Source organism: Saccopteryx leptura, chromosome 3 (assembly GCF_036850995.1).
Source record: "Saccopteryx leptura isolate mSacLep1 chromosome 3, mSacLep1_pri_phased_curated, whole genome shotgun sequence".
In the NCBI taxonomy this organism is placed as follows: domain Eukaryota; kingdom Metazoa; phylum Chordata; class Mammalia; order Chiroptera; family Emballonuridae; genus Saccopteryx; species Saccopteryx leptura.
In genome coordinates, this window is record NC_089505.1 from 120,069,684 (window position 1) to 120,090,930 (window position 21,247).

At 41.7% G+C, this 21,247-nt stretch overlaps 1 protein-coding gene and 1 pseudogene across 5 annotated transcripts in view; one reads left to right on the forward strand and one right to left on the reverse strand.

The window, feature by feature from the left end:
• MAST2 (microtubule associated serine/threonine kinase 2) overlaps positions 1-21,247 on the forward strand; it is a 219,649-nt gene that overhangs the window by 89,174 nt on the left and 109,228 nt on the right. The window lies entirely within an intron of this gene.
• LOC136397269 (small ribosomal subunit protein uS2B-like) lies at positions 8,036-20,369 on the reverse strand (annotated as a pseudogene).

Sequence of the window (21,247 nt, forward strand, 5' to 3'; positions counted from 1 at the left end):
AAAAAAATTTTAAAAATTGCAGTTTTTACTTATTCATCAGTCCTTAGTAACACTGAATATTTTCATGACAGTAAATTAGGTAGCATTGAATATCGAATGATTTATTTTATGTGTTCCTCTTCTTTTTCTCTCTGCTCCGTATATTCCTATTCTATGTTACAACCACACCAGATTTCTGAGTTTTTTGTTTGTTTTTTTCCATACTTATTCGTTATCTCCGGCATTTTGTATTCCTGAGTGTAATTCTTCCCCTTCTCTACCTATCGACCTCTTGGCCACCTCCTGTGGAGCACCTAATTTTTTTTTTTTTTTTTCTGAAGCTGGAAACAGGGAGAGACAGTCAGACAGACTCCCGCATGCGCCCGACCGGGATCCACCCTGCGCGCCCACCAGGGGGCGATGCTCTGCCCATCCTGGGCGTGGCCATGTTGCGACCAGAGCCACTCTAGCGCCTGAGGCAGAGGCCACAGAGCCATCCCCAGCGCCCGGGCCATCTTTGCTCCAATGGAGCCTTGGCTGCGGGAGGGGAAGAGAGGGACAGAGAGGAAAGTGCGGCGGAGGGGTGGAGAAGCAAATGGGCGCTTCTCCTGTGTGCCCTGGCCGGAAATCGAACCCGGGTCCTCCGCACGCTAGGCCGACGCTCTACCGCTGTGGAGCACCTAATTTTTAAATTCTCATTATCATCATGGGTAATTTCACCATCCTTGCTGACAAGAATAAGATAATCAGCAGCCTCAGATATTTTAGAGTTTCTCTACTTCCTGGGCTTTATTTTAACAGCACATTTTCCCTAAGCAGCATGTATTTTGTACATGGAGTTGTTTTACTTAGAAGTCTTAAGTAATCTGTCCTGACTGGATAGCTCAGTTTGTTGGAGTGTTGTTCGGAAGCACAGAGCTTGCCGATTCAATCCCTGGTCAGGGCATATACAGGAACAGCTCAATGTTTCTCTCTCTCTCTCTCTCTCTCTCTCTCTCTCTCTCTTCCCCTTCCTTTCTCACTAAAATCAATAAATAAAAAAATTTTTTAAAGTCTTAAGTAATCTAAAATTAAATCTTCTTACATCCCTGAATTAAATTCCTGTATTGTTCTTTTTACTTATTTATTTTTTAAGTGAGAAGAGGGAATATAGAGGGACTCCCACATGTGCCCCAACTGGGTCCCCTGGCAGCCCCTGTCTAGGGCCAATACTTCATTCAACCAGGCTATCCTCAGCACTGGTGCTGATGCTCAAACCCATCGAGCCTGCTGGCTTGCAAGAGGGGAAGAGGGAGAATTAGGGGGAGAGGGAGGAGAAGAGAAACAACAGATGGTCTCATGTGTGACCTGACTGGGGATCGAACCTGGGATTTCTGCGTGCTGGGCTGAAGCTCTGTCCACTGAGCCAACTGGCCAAGGGTCCTGTATTCTGTGTAAACTAGGATCACAAGTTGAAATTCAGTGGGTGCTCACAGTGGGCTTTGAATTAGAGGTCTATGAACCCACATTCTGTAGATGTGTTTTATTTGGCCATCTTTGGAGATTTAAAATAAAACTGACCAATATAGCCCCCACTAATCCTTTCTTGTTTTATACTTTACTGCTTTATACATTTATTGTATTTCATCATTTCTAAGGTTCATATCTTTTTACTTTGTAACAGCTCTGAAATTGTGGTTATTTTTGATGGTATGTTATACTTTAATTGGCAGTGGTTATTTTTGTTTTGCTTTTAAAAAAATTTAATTCTTACTGATACCTAAAACAAAGGCCACTCTTGGAATTAATAGTTTTTCAGATTTGATGAAATACATATTACCTTACTAGCTCAGTAAGTAAAATTTGAGTGCAACAATTATGTCTCAATTCTTGTTTAGTTCTGCTTCTCCTTTTCTTTTTCCAATGTCTTGAAGACTTCTTCCCTTGTTTTTTTTTGCGTTTCTTATAATCAGTTGATACCTGTTTGATGAGCTTCCTTTCTATTTTGTGAGATTATGGTATTTCTTCTCCATTAATTTATTTGAGGTGTATAATAGTTGTGAATTTTTTATTGTATAAACACTCCTAAATTTTGGGGATAAACTCAACTCAAGCATGATATATGATTTTTTTAGTGGTCATGGATTTAATCTAAGCTTCTTATTTCATTTTGAGGTAGTTTTGGTAAAAGATACATGTTATATTTGTATATATACATATATAGGAGTTTTCCATTTTTGTGTATTTGTTTATTGAGAAAAATTATTATTTGCTCTTTAAAAATCTTTGCTGAATCTTTTCTTTTTCTTTTTCTTTCTTTCTTTCTTTTTTTTTGTATTTTTCTGAAGCTGGAAACGGGGAGAGACAGTCAGACAGACTCCCGCATGCGCCTGACCGGGATCCACCCAGCACGCCCACCAGGGGCGAAGCTCTGCCCACCAGGGGGCGATGCTCTGCCCTTCCAGGGCGTCGCTCTGCCGAGACCAGAGCCACTCTAGCGCCTGGGGCAGAGGCCAAGGAGCCATCCCCAGCGCCCGGGCCATCTTTGCTCCAATGGAGCCTTGGCTGGGGGAGGGGAAGAGAGAGACAGAGAGAAAGGAGGGGGTGGTGGTGGAGAAGCAAACGGGCACTTCTCCTATGTGCCCTGGCCGGGAATCGAACCTGGGTCCCCTGCACGCCAGGCTGACTGACGCTCTACCGCTGAGCCAACCGGCCAGGGCCTGCTGAATCTTTTCTTATATCCTTTTTTGTATTTCTGATATTGTATATTTACGTATATTTTTATTTTTTCATAATCAATAGCAGAAGTTTGTCTGTTTTGTTAGTTTTTCTAAAGCCAACTATTCTTTTATTTCAACATTACCATGTTACTTTGCTTTTGATATATCTGTTGCAAATGGCATACAGTATATTTATTTTTTCTGTCTGTATTGATAAATTAGTTTATTTATTGTGATTACTGATTTTATTATTAATTTGAACTTGTTTCTGCAATATTGCTCCTTGCATTCCATGTTCTTCCTGCATTTCCATGCTGTATTAATTTTCTTTTCTTTTCTTCTTTTTTTTTTTTTTGCTATTTAAAAATACTGATAAAGCTTTTTTGATTTGTTTTATTACTTGATTTTTTTTTTTTTCAGTGACAGAGAGAGAGGGACAGATAGGGACAGACAGACAGGAAGGGAGAGAGATGAGAAACATCAATTCTTCGTTGCGGCACCTTAGTTGTTCTTGGATTGCTTTCTCATATGTGCCTTGACAGGGAGGCTACAGCAGAGTGAGTGACTCTTTGCTCAAACTAGTGACCATGGGGTCATGTCTATGATCCCATGCTCAAGTCAGCGATCCTGTGCTCAAGCTGGGTGAAGCCTGTGCTCAAGCTGGATGAGCCTGCACTCAAACTGGCAACCTTTGAGTTTTGAACCTGTCCAGTACGCCACCGCCTTATCAGGCTCTTACTTGATTTTTCTAACTGTACTGGTGAGTTAGAACAAATTCAAATTTTAGCCTCCTCCTGAACACCAGAATCCTTCCCTCTCATTACCAGTTCCAAATTTAATGCTATTTTTGCCCAGTATTTTAATTCTTTCCTTTGAAAATATTGTTTATATTAATTAGTACTATTATTGTTGTTATTTTATACAGTCAGTGCTTATGGAGATTTACATAAATTTACCAGTGTTCTTGCTCAGTGTTTTTTTTTTTTTTTAGTCTTGGGCTTGCTTTCTGGGATTATTTTTCTTCTTCCTAAAGTACATCATTTAGACATTCTTTTAGTATAGGTATGTTGGTAGTAAATACTTATATTTATTTAAGTACTTATATTTATTTAAGTGTTATTATAATGCCTTTGACCTTGAAAGATAGTTTGTATAGGTATATAATTTTAGTTGGTAGTCATTTTCTTTCCCATATTATTCAGCTATCTTTTGGTTTCCATCATTGAGAAACATTGCCATTCTAACTGGCATTACTTCAAAGTTATGGATCTTATTCCCTGGCTCTTAAGATTTTTTTTTTTTGTCTTTGGTGGTTTTCAGTATTACTATTATTTACCTGGTCTAGATTTAAAAAGAAAATTAATCTTTCTTGGGGTATATTGTGCTTCCTGTAAATGTATATTCATTTTTATTATTAATTTTGAAAAATTCTTAGCAATTATTATGATACTTTAAATGTGATTTTTCTATTTTTTGCTTTCTGAAATTTCAGTTGGATATATGTTGAACACAAGTGCTAGACACAAAAGAGTGTATACTGTATATTCCATTAAAGAAAATGCCAAAATAACAAAACTGTTCTATAAATTTAGAAATCGAGATGATGATTTTCTGGGGTGGGAGGGGTCATAGGTTATGACTGGAAGAGGGGGAAGTGGGAATACTTCTAGGTTAATGGTAATATTTATTTTTTAAAAATCTGCCTGTTGGTTACACTGGTGTGTTTAGTTTTTTAGCTGTATGCTATATGCTAGGTGTACTTTTCTGTATTTGTATTATATTTAAATAAATAGTTAAATATAAATGTCTTCTTTCACTCAGTGGGACAGCAAAGTACAGGATGATGTTGTCATTAGCAATGGATTCCGAGTGGGCCCTAGAATGTTGTTCTACTCCTACTCTTACCCCAAGCAGTTACTTATGTTAGTCATACTTTATGGGTTTAATTACAATTTCTGTATAGAAGTATCCAGTTTTCAGTGCTGGAGAATGCTTTTTTCTCCACATTTGGTTTTAAATGTTAGTTGAGGAGTTTTCCCCAAAACCCAGTTCTTCATTTACTTCCAGAAAGTTGAGTTATGTTTCTTGGAGCTTGTTAATTTCCTTTTCTGGGGAGAGTGCTGCTACTGCAGTGAAAGAGGGATGAATGAATGAGTGAGTTAAAGAATGAATGAATATGAGTGAAAATTTAAGTAGAAGTGGTGAGGGAGCCTCAGGCACAGACAGCTTTGACCCACACTCATCTCCATGCTGGTAACTATTGATATAAAGAACAAACAACAGCCTTGTGACTCTTGGCTTGCATATTTATTTGTGGGGGTAGTGGTTACTGCCTTTTGACACTTGGCCTTTGTCTTTTCTTGGGAAATATTTTATGGATTTAGTCATTATGAATAATAAGTAATGCATATATATAGACAGTGATTCCCTATGTGTACAGCACCATCTCATTCTGTATGTAATATCTTTAGAAGTTTGCTTTGCATTTAAGCGAAAGGGAGGGAGGAGAGGAGATAGTGAGACAGACTCCTCTATGTGTCCCAACCGGAATCCACCCGGCAACCCCTTTCTTGGGCTGATGCTGTAATTAGTTGAGCTATTTTTAGCACCTGAGGCTTTTCTGAGCTATCCTCAGTGCTTGGGGCTGATGTTGGAACCAATCAAACCACTGGCTGTGGGAGGGGAAAGGGGAGAGAAGGGGAAGAGGGAGAGAAGTAGGAGAGGGAGGAGGAGAGAAGCAGATGATTGCTTCTTTTGTGTGCCCTGACCAGGTATTGAATCCAGGCCATCCATATGCTGGGCTGATGATTTATCCACTGAACCAGCTAGTCAGGGCAGTCAGATATTATTTTAAACTCTTGGGAAAATAATCATTTTCGGCAGGCAGAATCAAAGTGTGTCAGTTGGAGGAATCCAAAATGGTAATAGTAAAATTTTAGAGACTTAAGCAATATGTTCTTGAGTTTTGAGGGGGCAGTTTTTGGAACATAGCACCCCATGCATTGGTTTTAGAGCCCTGCACAGATGGGTCAGAATAGAAAAATCCTTAGTAATAATGGTAATCCAAACTGTCAAACTTAAGCTTTTTTTTTTTTGCAGGTTTTTTTTTTTTTTTTTATTACAGAGACAGAGAGAATCAGAGAGAGGGATAAACAGGGACAGACAGACAGGAATGAGGAGAGATGAGAAGCATCAATCATCAGTTTTTCGTTGCGACACTGTAAAGCCAGTAGTCATGGCCACCATCACAGCAGCCTGGCCCATGCAGGTTTGCATTGGATTCGGACAGTTGGTAAAGAAACAAAGGAGCCAAAAACTGGTGGGCCATCATCTTTAATTCTAGCTTGCACCCAGCGGGCAAGTAAAAACACACACTGGGCTCCAAAACCCACTCACATTCAGTGCTCACAAAGCTACTGACTTACCTGAGTTTCCTAGAATCAAAGGTTCCTAGCTCACCAGACCTATTTACCTCTGTTCCCCATCTCCTTCCTTCTCCCTGCACAAACTGACTTCTCACTCAACACTCCGCCATCTTGGCTGCTTCTCCTGGCCTCTTCCACATGGCCTTTCTCTGCTCTCTGCTCTCTCTTCTCTCTGTTCTAATGTTAATCTCAGGAACCAAGAGAGCAAGCTCCCGTTCTGCCCCCACTTTATAGTGTAGAAATCAAAACCTTTAATCCAATATACAAAATAGGGGAAGTCTCTAATACAAAGTCACTTATCTGAGGCATGATGGGATATCTGCCCAACAGACACTTTAGTTGTTCATTGATTGCTCTCTCATATGTGCCTTGACTGTGGGCCTTCAGCAGACCAAGTAACCCCTTGCTTGAGCCAATGACCTAGGGTCCAAGCTAGTGAGCTTTGCTCAAACCAGATGAGCTGGCGACCTCGGGGTCTCGAACCTGGGTCTCCTGCACCTCAGTCCAACGCTCTATCCACTGCGCCACCACCTGGTCAGGCTTTTGCAGTTTTTTTTAAAGACTATTTTTTTTGGAGTCATTAAGTTTGCAATAAAAATGAGAGGAAGGTACAGAGATTTTCAGTGTAACTCTGCCCCCACACTTACATAGCCTCCGTATTTATCAACATCACTCACCAGAATGGTATATTTTTTAGCAAGGATGACCCTGCATTGACACATCATAACCACCCCCAAAATTCATAGTTTGCCTTTTTTTTAAGAAAGGTAGGAGGAGAGTGAGAGAGACAGGAACACTGAGCTGCTCCTGTATGTGCCCTGACTGGGGGAATTGAACTGGCAACCTTCGCGCTCCAGGATGCTCCAACCAACTGAGCTATCTGGCCAGGGCTTTTTTTTTTTTTGAGACTGAGGAAGAGGGGGAGTGGAAGGGGAAGGGAAGTATTCATTTGTTGTTCCACTCAGTCGTGCATTCATTGGTTGCTTCCCATGTGTGTCCTGACCAAGGATGGAACCTGTACCCTTGTCATTTCAGGAAGATGCTCTTAACCAACTAAACTAATTGGACAGGGCCTCATAGTTTACCCTAAGGTGTTTATCTTGGTGTTACATATTTTGTGGGTGTGGAAAAAGACGGCATATATTCCATCATTTTAGTAGAGAGTATTTTTACTCACCCTAAAAGTCCTCTGTGCTCTACCTATTCATCTCTACCAGCTCCCACCCCCACCCTGTGCAACCACTGATCTTTTTACTGTATCCATAATCCATAGCTTTGTCTTTTCCAGAAGTTGGAGTTGTATGGTATGTAGCCTTTTCAGATTTGCTTCTTTCACTTAGTAATATTCATTTAACTTTCATCCATGCCCTTTCATGGCTTAATAGCTCCTTTCTTTTTAGTGCTGAATAATACTCCATTACTGGATATACCACAGTTTATTTATCCACCTACTGAAGGACATCTTGGTTGTGTTCAAGTTTTGTCAATTATGAGTAAAGCTGCTTTTAAACACCCATGTATAGTTTTTTTGTGTGGACATAAATTTTCATTTCCTTTGGGTAAATACCAAGGAACACAATTGCTGGACCCTATGATTGAAGTATGTTTAGTTTTGGGGGAAGCTGTCAAACTGTCTTCCCAAGTGGTTGTACCATTTTGCATTCCCACTAGCAGTATATGAGAGTTCCTGTTGCTCCACACCCTCCTAGCATTTGGTGGTGTCACTGTTGTAGGTTTTGGCCATCCTTACAGCTTTGTAGTAGTATCTCATTATTTTAATTTACATGTCTCTGATGACATATGATATCGAACATCTTTTTCTATGAGAACCTTAGCTTTTATTTATATATTTCTTTATTTTTTAGACACCACTTTTAGAAACTTTATTTTCTGTCAACCTTATTTTTATTCTGTTAAAGAGTTTGTGGAAGAAGAGCTTAAGAGCACTCAGTGGTTATTCCTACCCATTCAGTGGCCTGAGCAGTGGGGGCTGCAGACCAGTCTTCAGTGGAAGGCTGAGGGCTCCAGGCTTCAGTAGGGAACTGCTGACTAGGCAGAAAGGGCACCTGCATGCCTTCCGACCAGTCTGCAACCTCACAGAGTTGAGTAGCAGTGAACTTGGGAGGTGGAGCAGTCCATTCACCCTGAAATTTCTCCTTGTTCACAGGTTTTTCAGCAGCAGCCTGGTTTTCCTTTTCAGTCTTTCAGGATCTTTGTTGTAGTAGAGAGCAGGCATGACTTCCCATCAGTGTTCATGGGAGATGATGCCACGCATGCTCAGTACTTCCGGGACCAGCATTCACTATATCAGATCCACTGAGTGATCCCCCCACTTTTTTTTTTTAATTTTATTCAATTTTTTTTTTTTTTTTGGTATTTTTCTGAAGCTGGAAACAAGGAGAGACAGTCAGACAGACTCCCGCATGCGCCCGACTGGGATCCACCCGGCACGCCCACCAGGGGGCGATGCTCTGCCGCGACCAGAGCCACTCTAGCGCCTGGGGCAGAGGCCAAGGAGCCATCCCCAGCGCCTGGGCCATCTTTGCTCCAATGGAGCCTTGGCTGTGGGAGGGGAAGAGAGAGACAGAGAGGAAGGAGGGGGGGGGGTGGAGAAGCAAACGGGCGCTTCTCCTATGTGCCCTGGCCGGGAATCGAACCCGGGTCCCCCGCACGCCAGGCCGACGCTCTACCGCTGAGCCAACCTGGCCAGGGCCCATTTTTTTTTTTTTTTTTTTAGAGAGGAGAGAGAGAAAGGGAGAGAGAGAGACAGAGAGAGAAGGTGGGGAGGAGCTGGAAGTATCAACTCCCATATGTGCCTTGACCAGGCAAGCCCAGGGTTTCGAACTGGCGACCTCAGCATTTCCAGGTCGACGCTTTATCCACCGCGCCACCACAGGTCAGGCCTGAGCCCCCCACTTTATTGCAAGGGATGGCAATGTCCACATAGTACAGAGGAGAGAGTCTGTGTGTGATACATAGGGAAATGGTAGACAGCTTAATATAAGATGCCTCTGTTGAGACGCTGGTGGTCAGCCCTGGGATCAGTAACTACCAGAAGTCTCAGCTCCCAGAAGGCTGCCTGGATGTGTTTAGTGAAGGTTCCAGGAATGAAGTGTCTCCAGTGACAGCAGCTCACTGGCCATTTCTGGGCAAAGTGACATTGACATTAGTGGGATATCCTTTTTTTTTTTAATTTTAGTGAGAAACAGACAGACAGACAGGAACAGACAGGAAGGGAGTGAGATGAGAAGCATCAATTCATAGTTGCAGTAACTTCATTTATTGCTTTCTCATATGTACCTTGACTGGGGGCTCTTGCTGAGCCTGTGGCCCCTTGCTCAAGCCAGCAACCTTTGGGCTCAAGCCAGCAACCTTTGGGCTCAAGCCAGTGAGCATAAGGTCATGTTTATGAGCCCATGCTCAAGCCGGATGAGCCCGTGCTCAAGCCAGTGACCTTAAGGTTTTGAACATGTGTCCTCAGAATCCCAGGCCGATGCTCTATTCACTGCACCACCGCATCAGTGGGGTTTTCAGTGGCAACAATAGCTCAAACTGCCAGCAGAAGCTCTCTTCAGATTAATGATGTAGGTGTCATCGCTTTTCCTTCTGTAGATGTATTGTTTCATTTGGAAGTCAAGGTTGGTGCCACGTCAGTGGGTTCCTGCTGCAAGGAATTTGAGGACATCCTCCTCCTTCATTTGCAGGTTCTCAAGGGCTCTGGATATTGTGAAAGTTTTCCTTTAAGTTAGGTGGAAACTGAGAACAATGCCGAATGGGCCCCTTTCTGGGTAGTGAGGAAAAGAGAGAACCTTAGGCTTTTAAATATATTTTCTTGTTCTAGCCTTGGGTTAACTTTTTTGAGATAGACAAAGTAGATATTTTTTATTTCAGGTGTGCAGATAAGAAAAATGCGATTTAGAAAAGTTTAACGATGACTAGAATTTTATGAGCAAAATAAGTAGAACTGTGTTTAAATATTTTTCTGACTCTGAGCCCTCAGTATTTTATTATAATGTAGAAATATCCTGTTAGGTCAGCTATAAATGAAAAACAAAATTTAAAAAATCCTTGTAGCATCCTTAAGCTGTCTTTACTATTCTTCAAACTTATGTGAGAATATGTCATAATTTATAGAATAAAATACTTTTGTATACATTATTTTATTTGACTTTCACAAGCACTATAGCTAAGCCTTACAGGTAGGTGAAATTCCAGGCCACACAAATTAAATCTTTTAAAAAATTTTTTATTTCTTGATTTCTGTGAGAGAGGAATGGGGAGGGAGAGAGAGAGTGACAGGAACATTAAGCTGTTCCTGTGTGTACCCTAACCTGAGATCAAACCAGCAACCTTTGTGCTTCCGGATGGTGCTCTAACCAACTGAGCTATCTTGTCATGGCCTAGGCCACACAAATTATATATTACTGAGTCATAATGGAATCTAATTTTTTTATTTTTTATTTCTCCGAAATGAGAAGCAGGACTGGGGAGGCAGACAGATAGACTCCTGCATGCACCCTACCGGGATCCACCCGGCAAGCCCAACAGGGGGCAATGCTCTGCCCATCTGGGGCATTGCTCCATTTCAATTGGAGCCATTCCAGCACCTGAGGCAGAGGCCATGGAGCCATCCTTAACACCGGGGCCAACCTTTTGCTCCAATGCAGCCTTGGCTGTGGGAGGGGAAAAGAGAGACAGAGACAGAGGAGAGGGGGAAGTGTGGAGAAGCAGATGGGTGCATCTCCTGCGTGCCCTGGCCTGGAATCGAACCTGGGACTTCCACACGCCAGGCTGACACTTTACCACTGAGCCAACCAGCCAGGGCTGAATCTAGTTTTTATTTTATTTTTTTTTTACAGGGTCAGAGAGAGGGATAGATAGGGACAGACAGACAGGAACGGAGAGAGATGAGAAGCATCAATCATCAGTTTTTCGTTGCGACACCTTAGTTGTTCATTGATTGCTTTCTCATATGTGCCTTGACCATGGGACTACCGCAGACTGAGTAACCCCTTGCTCAAGCCAGCAACCTCGGGTCCAAGCTGGTGAGCTTTTTTTGCTCAAACCAGATGAACCCGCACTCAAGCTGGCGACCTCAGGGTCTCGAACCTGGGTCCTCATCCCAGTCCGATGCTCTATCCACTGTGCCACCGCCTGGTCAGGCCGAATCTAGTTTTTTGAAATTCATATTTTGTGTGCTTTCCCATGTTTCTTAGTATTGTATAATGTAAACATTCCTTGGAACCTGTTCTCAGGGTGATGACATAAATTTAATAGAACAAGTAAATAGAAGAACAAAGCAGTGAAATACATTAGAGTTTCATGGGAACATCATAGCTGCATATACACTGATTTCCCCCTTGGCTCCTGACCTCAAGATAGCCTAACACTTTAAGTGTGAGAATAATGGAGCTAACATACCATAATGCTCAGAGCAGTAGTAATGGTTCACTTGCTACACAGGAAAGGGAGGTTTTTGTGCATTCCAGCAGATTTATTTGCTGCCAGACCTGAGGATCTACTTGTATTTAGAGATAATAGTCCTTTTAAGGCCAGACAGTAAATGGTATTAAAGTAGATTTCTTTGGTAGGTAATGTTTTTCTCTCATGAAAGCATTTTTTTTAAGTCACTGAAATACTTAGCTACCAGCCAGAAGACTGTCAGTAAATATGTGACAACAGAGTATGTTCTTTCTCTAGTAAAGCCTCTTTTGCTGACCTAATTTCAGTTGACAGTTTTCATCAATTTTAACTCCAAATGAAGTGAACCTTATTGTGAGCCTAAAAATGATGATAATGATACTAGTAAGTACCATTTACTTGATTGATTCATTGATTTATTCACCAACTATTTATCTGGTACTTATTAGGTAAGGTATTGTGCTGGGTGCTAGGAATGTCTTGTGAGCAATACTGATCTCTTTTCCTTAGTGGTAATCATCAATCCCAGAAAATAGACAATTAAGCAACTAATTACAGTAAAGACTTAGAATTATATAGAGGGAGACTGGGAGAACTATGTGTGGGGAAATCTTCCTAGAGTAAATGAAGCTTAAGAAAAAATCCAAGAATGTATAAAAAGAGCTAAGGAGAGGACTTTCAGGGAGAGCGAACAATAAGTATGAAGACCTGTAGGTGAGTGCCTGACCAGGCGGTGGTGCAGTGGATAGAGTGTCGGGCTGGGTCATGGAGGACCCAGGTTCGAGACCTTGAGCTCGCCAGCTTGATCATGGGCTCATCTGGTTTGAGCAAGGCTCACCAGCTTGAGCCCAAGGTTGCTGGCTTGAGCAAGGGGTCACTCAGTCTGCTGTAGCCCCCCCAGTCAAGGCACATGTGAGAAATCAATCAATGAACAACTAAGGAACCACAGTGAAGAATTGATGCTTCTCATCTCTCTCCCTTCCTGTCTGTCTGTTTCTGTTTGTCCCTCTCTGACTCTCTCTGTCTCTGCCACAAAAAAAAAAAAAAAGAAAAAAGAAAAAAGAAAAAAAAAAAAGACCTGTAGGCGAGTGATAGTGTGGCATGTTTAAGAGATCCGCTCCAGCAAGACCGGTGAATTGTGTAAATGGTCCTGAAGAGGAAGGCAGCAGCAGCTAGGTAGTGCCTTGTAGACTACAGAAAAGATTTTAGACTTTATTCATTGAGGAGTTTTTTTTGTTTTTTTTTTACATAGGCAGAAATAGACAGGGACAGACAGGAACGGAGAGAGAGAGATGAGAAGCATCAATCATTAGTTTTTCGTTGCGCATTGCGACTTCTTAGTTGTTCATTGATTGCTTTCTCATATGTGCCTTGACCGCGGGCCTTCAGCAGACCGAGTAACCCCTTGCTGGAGCCAGCGACCTTGGGTCCAGGCTGGTGAGCTTTTTACTCAAGCCAGATGAGCCCGCGCTCAAGCTGGTGACCTCGGGGTCTCGAACCTGGGTCCTTCCGCATCCCAGTCCAACGCTCTATCCACTGCGCCACCACCTGGTCAGGCCATTGAGGAGTTTTAAGAAGAGGAATGACTCAATTTAAATTTACTTCTTGATTGCAGTTTCTGTTTTATTAAATTTACATAGTGTTACCTAGAAAGCATATATTAATTACATGATAATTACATAATATAACATTAAAACTTACGGTAAACAAAACTAAAAGGGATATTAATTATGAGGATGTTAAGGATGATGCTGGCTTGCTCTAGGGGACACAGCAGTGGAGATAAAGTGAAATTGATGATTCAAGGTAGCTATTTTGCTGGTAGAATTGATAAGGCTTGATGAGTAATTGGATGTGTAGAGTGAGAGAAAGTGAATAATCAAGAGTGACTATGGATTTGATGTGTTGTCACTGAAGTGGAAAACAGGAGGAGTGTGACTGAGTAGCGGTAAGTTGAATTTTTAGACGTGGTAAGGACAAGATAGTTACAGATACAGCTATAGAGCTCAGGAGAGACCTGGGATGGAGATACAATTTGGTAGTCATCTGTAGAATTTATATAGAGAGGAGAGTTTCTAGGCAGAGCTTTAAGGACAATCAACTTTTAAGGGTCTAAGGTTATGAAGGAGGAGCCTGCAAAGGTGTTTTGAGTAGTGTTTTCAGAGATAAGAGGAGAAACAGGAGTTGTGTTTTCATGGAAAGAAAAGTCAAGACAGAAGAATGAATGATTCTGTTAGATTCTGCTGAGCAGTCAAGAAAAAAAATAAAAAAGAAATGATGGACTCAAAATGCAGTGGAGGTTCTTCAGATGGAGACTACTGGTAACCTGGGAAGAATGGTTTAAATGGGATGTAAGATCTGGGGATATTTGGAGTGCATTGAAGGGTGAATTGGAAGTGAAAATTTGGAGACAGGGAATATAGACAACTAATTCAAGAATTGTGGCTGTTCATTATGGAAGAAAGTATGTCAGTTCCTCAAAAAAATTAAGACTAGAACTACCATATGACACAGCAATCCTTCTACTGGGTATCTAGCCAAAAAACTTGAAAACATTGGTATGCCAAGTCACATGCTCCCCCCCCCCCCCATTCATCACAGCATTACTCACAGTGGCCAAGACATGGAAACAACCAAAGTGTCCTTCGATAGAGTATTGGATAAAGAAGATGTGGTATATATACCACAATGGAATACTACTCAGCCATAAGAAATGATGACATAGTGACATTTTACAACTACATGATGAGCCTTGAGAACTTTATACTAAGTGAAATAATTAAATCAGAAAAAGCTTTCACACATAGGTAGGACGTGAAAATGAGACTCATGGATATAGATAAAAGTGAAGTGGTTACCAGGGAGAAGGGAATAAATATGGACAAATATATGGTGATGCAGAATGATTTAACTTTGGGTGATTGGCACACAACACAATCAATTCAAATGCTATAGAAATGTATACCTGAAATCTATACTCTTATTGATCAATGTCACCCCATTAAATTTAATTTTCTAAATAAAAAATTTAAAAAAAGTGTGACTGTGAAGGGAAAAAACGGATAAGGGAGTGGTTGTAGATGGGTGTATAGTAATTAAGGAAAAAATTTAACCCCCTTATTCCGAGGTGGGATAGATTTGAATATGTTCAAAATACTGATTGGAAGCTAATGGAAGATTGTGAAGAATATGGAGAATCAAGGGATAACTAGTAGATTATAGAAGGCCTAATGGAACAGGCTTCACCTGATGTTGTAATGTATTGTCAGATATTATCATCCTAGTTTCTAAGAGAAAGTGATGATTCAGAGAATTTAGTTATTTGCCTAAATGATATTGCTCTTATCTTAGCTAAGCTTTCTGATTGTGAAGCTTTCCTCCACAACTGCTATGAATATTCCCTGGGAAAGGGAGGATTGGGAAATCATTATTACTTGGATTACCTTTATCTGATTGGAGACTACTTCTTATTCCATTGCCTTAGGTCTGTCTATGGTACCAGAGAACTTGGTACAGAATGTACTGATCTGGAGCCCTGGGCATCAATCTTGCAGATGCAGGCTTTTGTGTAGGTGCAAGGCCTGGGAAAGGGGGGCCGAAGGGATGGACTTCCATAGATGCATTTCTCTGTCTATACAGGGGTTCAGGGAGGGGCACATATGCATTTTATAGACTTTTTGTTTATTATTGCCCCCAAATATAATCCACCATGTTATCCATTTAACCTATTCAAGAATCCAAAACTGTCATGTAGATTCACAGAACGATATTCCCAGTTTTATATAGATTGTTTCAGAAAGTACAAAAGGAGGAAACCCTTCTAGCACATTTTATGAGGCCTATATAATCATGATGCCAAAACTGATAAGGTCAGTTTGAGAAGAGGAAGTACATAGGCCTGTCTTAGTTATACTATAGGAGCAAAAATTCAAAATAAAAGCCTCCAGAGGCCCTGGCCAGTTGGCTTAGCGGTAGAGTGTCGGCCTGGTGTGCGGGGGACCGGGGTTCGATTCCCGGCCAGGGCACATAGGAGAAGCACCCATTTGCTTCTCCACCCCCCCCCCCTCGCCCTCCTTCCTCTCTGTCTCTCTCTTCCCCTCCCGCAGCCAAGGCTCCATTGGAGCAGGGATGGCCCGGGCGCTGGGGATGGCTCCTTGGCCTCTGCCCCAGGCGCTGGAGTGGCTCTGGTCGTGGCAGAGCGACGCCCCGGAGGGGTAGAGCATCGCCCCCTGGTGGGCAGAGCATCGCCCCTGGTGGGCGTGCCGGATGGATCCCGGCCGGGCGCATGCGGAAGTCTGTCTGTCTCTCCCCGTTCCAGCTTCAGAAAAATACAAAAAAAAAAAAAAAAAAAAAAAAAGCCTCCAGAGCTACATGATTTTATTAAAATTATATAATATGTAAATAAGAAATAATGCCAATCTTATGCAAATTCTTTCAGAAAATAGAGGAGGAAGAAATACTTCCCAGCTAATTTTAGAAGGCCAGTGTAATTGTGATACCAAAATCTGACAAATGCAATTATAATAAAAGAAAATTAGAAATCATTATCTCTTATGAAAACAGGTACAAAGAAATATTAGCAAATGAATCTAGCAACATATTTGACAAAGTTGGAGTTAAGTAAAAAATTCAGTATTAGTCTAATATTAGAAAGTCAATCACTGTAATTCACATGAACAGAATAGAGGAGAAAAACCATATGATCAAGAAAGTACTTGATAAAATCAATACCCATTCATGATAAAAACTATAAAAAAATTGGGAATAGAAGGGAACTTTATCAACTTGATAAAAATTACCTATGGAATACCTATAGCTAACATAATATTTAGTGGTAAAACATTGAACTTTTTCTCTATGATTAGGAGAAACAGGTAAGGATGTTTACTGCAGTCTTAGAAAGTGGAAAGAAGTAAAACTCAAAGTATTATGATATCACTTCTTCTAAATTGGCCTGTAATCCCAGCAGGCATTTTGGTAATAATTAATAATCTAATTCTAAAATTTATGTGGAAATACTAGGAATTTAGAATATTCAAAACAATCTTGAAAAAATATAAAGTTAAAGGGCTACATTGACTGACTTCAAAACTTAATATAAAGCTACAGAATTAATATAGTGTGGTACCGGCATAGAGTGGAAAAATAGAAAAATAGATTGATTCAATGAAGTAGATAGCCCAGAAATGGCTTATTCTATTATAATTTGATTTTCAGCAAAGGTGCGAAAGACATCTGTTGAGGAAAAGAGTGTTTTCAACGACTGGTGCTGGAATAAGTTGATATCTATGTGAATAAAAGAACCATAACTTTATCTCACATGTTACCATAAAATTAATTCAGAGGAATCATAGATCTAAACATAGAGGCTAAAACAATAAAACTTTTAGAAATAAAATAAGGGAAAATATTTTTTTGTCCTTGGCATGAACAAAGGTTTCTTCGATAAAGATACTAAAAGTATTAATTGTTAAGAAATATCTACAAATTGACATTTATCAAAATTAAAAACTTTTAATTAATCTTAAACATTACTAATTACTTGGCAAGCCAGACTGGGAGAAAATATTTATTAAACATATCTATCAAAAGACATGACTGACCAAGTGATGGTGCAGTGGATAGAGTGTCAGACTGGGATGCTGAGGACCCAGGTTCGAAACCCTGAGGTCACCAGCTTGAATGCTGACTTATCCGACTTGAGCATGGGCTCACCAGTTTGAGTGCAGTGGTTGCATGGTTCCTGGCTTGAGCAAAGGGTTACTGGCTTGGCTGGAGCCCCCTGGTCAAGGCATGTATGAGAAACAATCAGTAAAAAAAAGCACGAAAAAGTGCTGCAACTATGAGTTGATACTCCTCATCTTCTCCCTGTCTCGCAAAAAATAAAAATAAGAAATAAATAAAAAGAGGAATGGAAATAAAAACCAATGAGATACTGCTACACCCTTACTAGAATGGCTAAAATTTAAAATACTGATGCCATATATTGGTGTGAATATAAAGCAGTTGGAATTCTTGGGATGAATTTAGAGCAATTTTTATATTATTAATGAGTGTAACATAATAGCTGGAATGTGGAACAGTTGAAACTTTTGTACATTCATGGGAGTGTACTATGGTATAATCTTAAAAAGTGTAGTAGTTTCTTCCTTTTAAGTTAAAATTTTCCATTGATTTGAGAGAGAGAGAGAGAGAAGTATCGACTTGTTGTTCTACTTAGTTGTGTTTCATTGGATGCCTCTTGTATGTGCTCTGAGGGTTGAACTTGTTACCTCAGCTGTTTTGGGACAATACTCTGTCCAGGGAGCCATCTGACCACAGGGCCTAGAAAGTTCTTTTTTTTTTTTTAATTTTTTTAATTGACTTTAGAAAGAGGGAGGGAGAGAGAGACAGCGATATCGTAGTTGCTTCACTTTAGTTGTTCATTGATTGCTTCTTGTATGTGTCTTTGTGTGTGTGTGTGTGTGTGTGTGTGTGTGCGTGCGCGTGTGAGTGAGACAGACAGAGACAGAGAGAGGAACTGACAGACTGGAAGAGAGAGAGAGAGATGAGAAGCATCAATTCTTTATTGCGGCCCCTTAGTTTCTCAGTGATTGCTTTCTCATATGTGCCTTGACTGGGGGGGCTACAGCTGACTGAGTGATCCCTAGCTCAAGCCAGGGACCTTGGATTCAAGATGGTTGGCCTTGCTCAAACCAGATGAGCCAGTGCTCAAACTGGTGACGTCGGGGTTTTGAACCTAGTTCCTCTGTGTCCCAGTCTGACGCTCTATCCACTGTGCCACTGCCTAGTCAGGCTCTTGTATGTGTCTTGATTGGGCAAGCCCATGTTTTGAAATGGTAACCTCAGTGTTTCAGGTTGATGCTCTATTCATTGCACCACTACATAGGTCAGGCTAGTATTAATAGTTTCTTTTTCTTTTTCTTTTTTTTAGGCTAGTAGTTTCTTTTTTTTCTTTTTTTTTCTTTTTGTATTTTTCTGAAGCTGGAAACGGGAAGAGACAGACAGACTCCCGCACGCGCCTGACCGGGATCCACCCGGCTCGCCCACCAGGGGTGACGCTCTGCCCACCAGGGGGCGATGCTCTGCCCCTCCGGGGCGTTGCTCTGTCGCGACCAGAGCCACTCCAGCGCCTGGGGCAGAGGCCAAGGAGCCATCCCCAGCGCCGGGGCCATCTTTGATCCAATGGAGCCTTGGCTGGGGGAGGGGAAGAGAGAGACAGAGAGGAAGGAGAGGGGGAGGGGTAGAGAAGCAAATGGGCGCTTCTCCTGTGTGCCCTGGCCGGGAATCCAACCCGGGACCTCTGCATGCCAGGCCGACGCTCTACCACTGAGCCAACCGGCCAGGGCTAGGCTAGTAGTTTCTTATAAAACTAAACATGTACCTGTCCTATAACTCAGCAATTCCACTCTTAGGTATTTTCTAAGACAAATGAAACACAGGTATTAGAAGATTTGCACAGGCCTGACCAGGCTGTGGCGCAGTGGATAGAGCATCGGACTGGGATGCGGAAGGACCTCGATTCGAGACCCCGAGGTTGCTTGCTTTAGCGCGGGCTCATCTGGCTTGAGCAAAAAAAAAAAAAAAAAAAAAAAAGCGCGCAGGCCCCCGAGGCTGCTTGCTTGAGCGCGGGCTCATCTGGCTTGAGCAAAAAAAAAAAAAAAAAAAAAAAAAAAGCGCGCAGGCCCTGGCCGGTTGGCTCAGCGGTAGAGCGTTGGCCTGGCGTGCGGGGGACCCGGGTTCGATTCCCGGCCAGGGCACATAGGAGAAGCATCCATTTGCTTCTCCACCCCCCCTTCCTCTGTCTCTCTCTTCCCCTCCCGCAGCCAAGGCTCCATTGGAGCAAAGATGGCCCGGGCGCTGGGGATGGCTCCTTGGCCTCTGCCCCAGGCGCTAGAGTGGCTCTGGTCGCAGCAAAGCGACGTCCTGGAGGGGCAGAGCATCGCCCCCGGTGGGCAGAGCATCGACCCTGGTGGGCGTCTGGGTGGATCCAGGTCGGGTGCATGCGGGAGTCTGTCTGACTGTCTCTCCCCGTTTCCAGCTTCAGAAAAATACAAAAAAAAAAAAAAAAAAAGGTGCACCAGCTTGGATACAAGATCACTGGCTTGAGCAAGGGGGTTACTCGGTCTGCTGAAGGCCCACAGTCAAGGCACATATGAGAAAGCAATCAATGAACAACTAAGGAGTCCCAGCGAAAAACTGAGGTTTGATGCTTCTCATCTCTCTTTGTTCCTGTCTGTCTATCCCTCTCTCTGACTCTCTCTCTGTCCCTGTTTAAAAAAAAAAAAAAAAATCCTGACCAGGCAGTGGCACAGTGGATAGAGTGTCGGTCTGGGTTGCAGAGGACCCAGGTTCGAGACCCCGAGGTCGCCAGCTTGAGCGCAGGCTCATCTGGTTTGAGCAAAAAGCCCACCAGCTTGAACCCAAGGTCGCTGGCTCCATCAAGGGGTTACCCGGTCTGCTGAAGGCCCGCGGTCAAGGCACATATGAGAAAGCAATCAGTGAACAGCTAACGTGTTGCAATGCGCCATGAAAAACTAACGATTGATGCTTCTCATCTCTCTCCGTTCCTGTCTGTCTGTCCCTGTCTATCCCTCTCTGACTCACTCTCTGTCTCTGTAAAAAAAAAAAAAAAAAAAAAGAGAGAGAGAGAGATTTGCACAGGAATGTTAATGCCTCAAAACTGAAAATAACCCAAAGGTTTACTAGTAGGAGAGAGGATAAACTGGTATATTCATATGATTGGATAGTGCTACCATCATATGCAACAACATAGTGAAAGAAGCCTCTGTAAAAAGGTTCATACTTGTATAGTTCCATTCATATGAAGTTCTGGAGCAGGCATGATTAGACTATGGTGAAAAGATGGGAATAGTATTTGCTTAGTGAGGGAATATTGGTTTGTTGAGGATTTACAAAGAAAGGACAGGGTGGAACTTTCTGGATTGATGGGCATGTTTTATAGTTTAATAGGGATTTGGGTTACCTGAGTATATACGTTTATCAAATTAATCTATTACTACACTTAACTCTGTGAAATGGGGAGCCATTTGAGAGCTTTGAGCAGGAGTGCTGTGATCTAACTCACCTTTCAAAGAATCACTTTATTATGTTGATAATAGACTATAGAGGGATAAAGGTAGAAGCAGAAATGGGATATTAGTTAGGAGATGGTCGAGGCATGAACTATGGTGTAATACCAGAAACTAACAGGGTTTTTCATAACTCATTTAGCAGAAAAACTTGATCTAATTCAAACTTTTCTAGTGACAAAATTGAACTGACATTCTTTAGAGTTTTTATATTTACTGTGGCTCTTATACATTTTGCTACAGAAATTTTAATGTATTTAATGTATTTTGTTGTTGCCTTAGTCTTTTTTTGGGTGTTGTATAATATATAATACATATTTGCTCTTACTTTAATACCAACTGCAGATTTAACGAACCACAGATAGAAAACAGTATTTTCCATTTATGGGAATCCATGGATGTGGAGGACTAACTGTGTGCATTGTTAGAATCTATGTCATTTTATATAAGGGACTTGAGCATCCATGGATTTTGTTATCTGTGGGGGGTTCTGAAACTAATCCTCTACAGATACCGAGGGACAACTGTAAATTTTTGGAAGTCAGAAGTTATACACGGATTTTAAAAAAAGATTTTGTTTATTGATTTTACATAGAGAGGAGGTGGGTAGTGAGAAGTTATCAGCTCATAG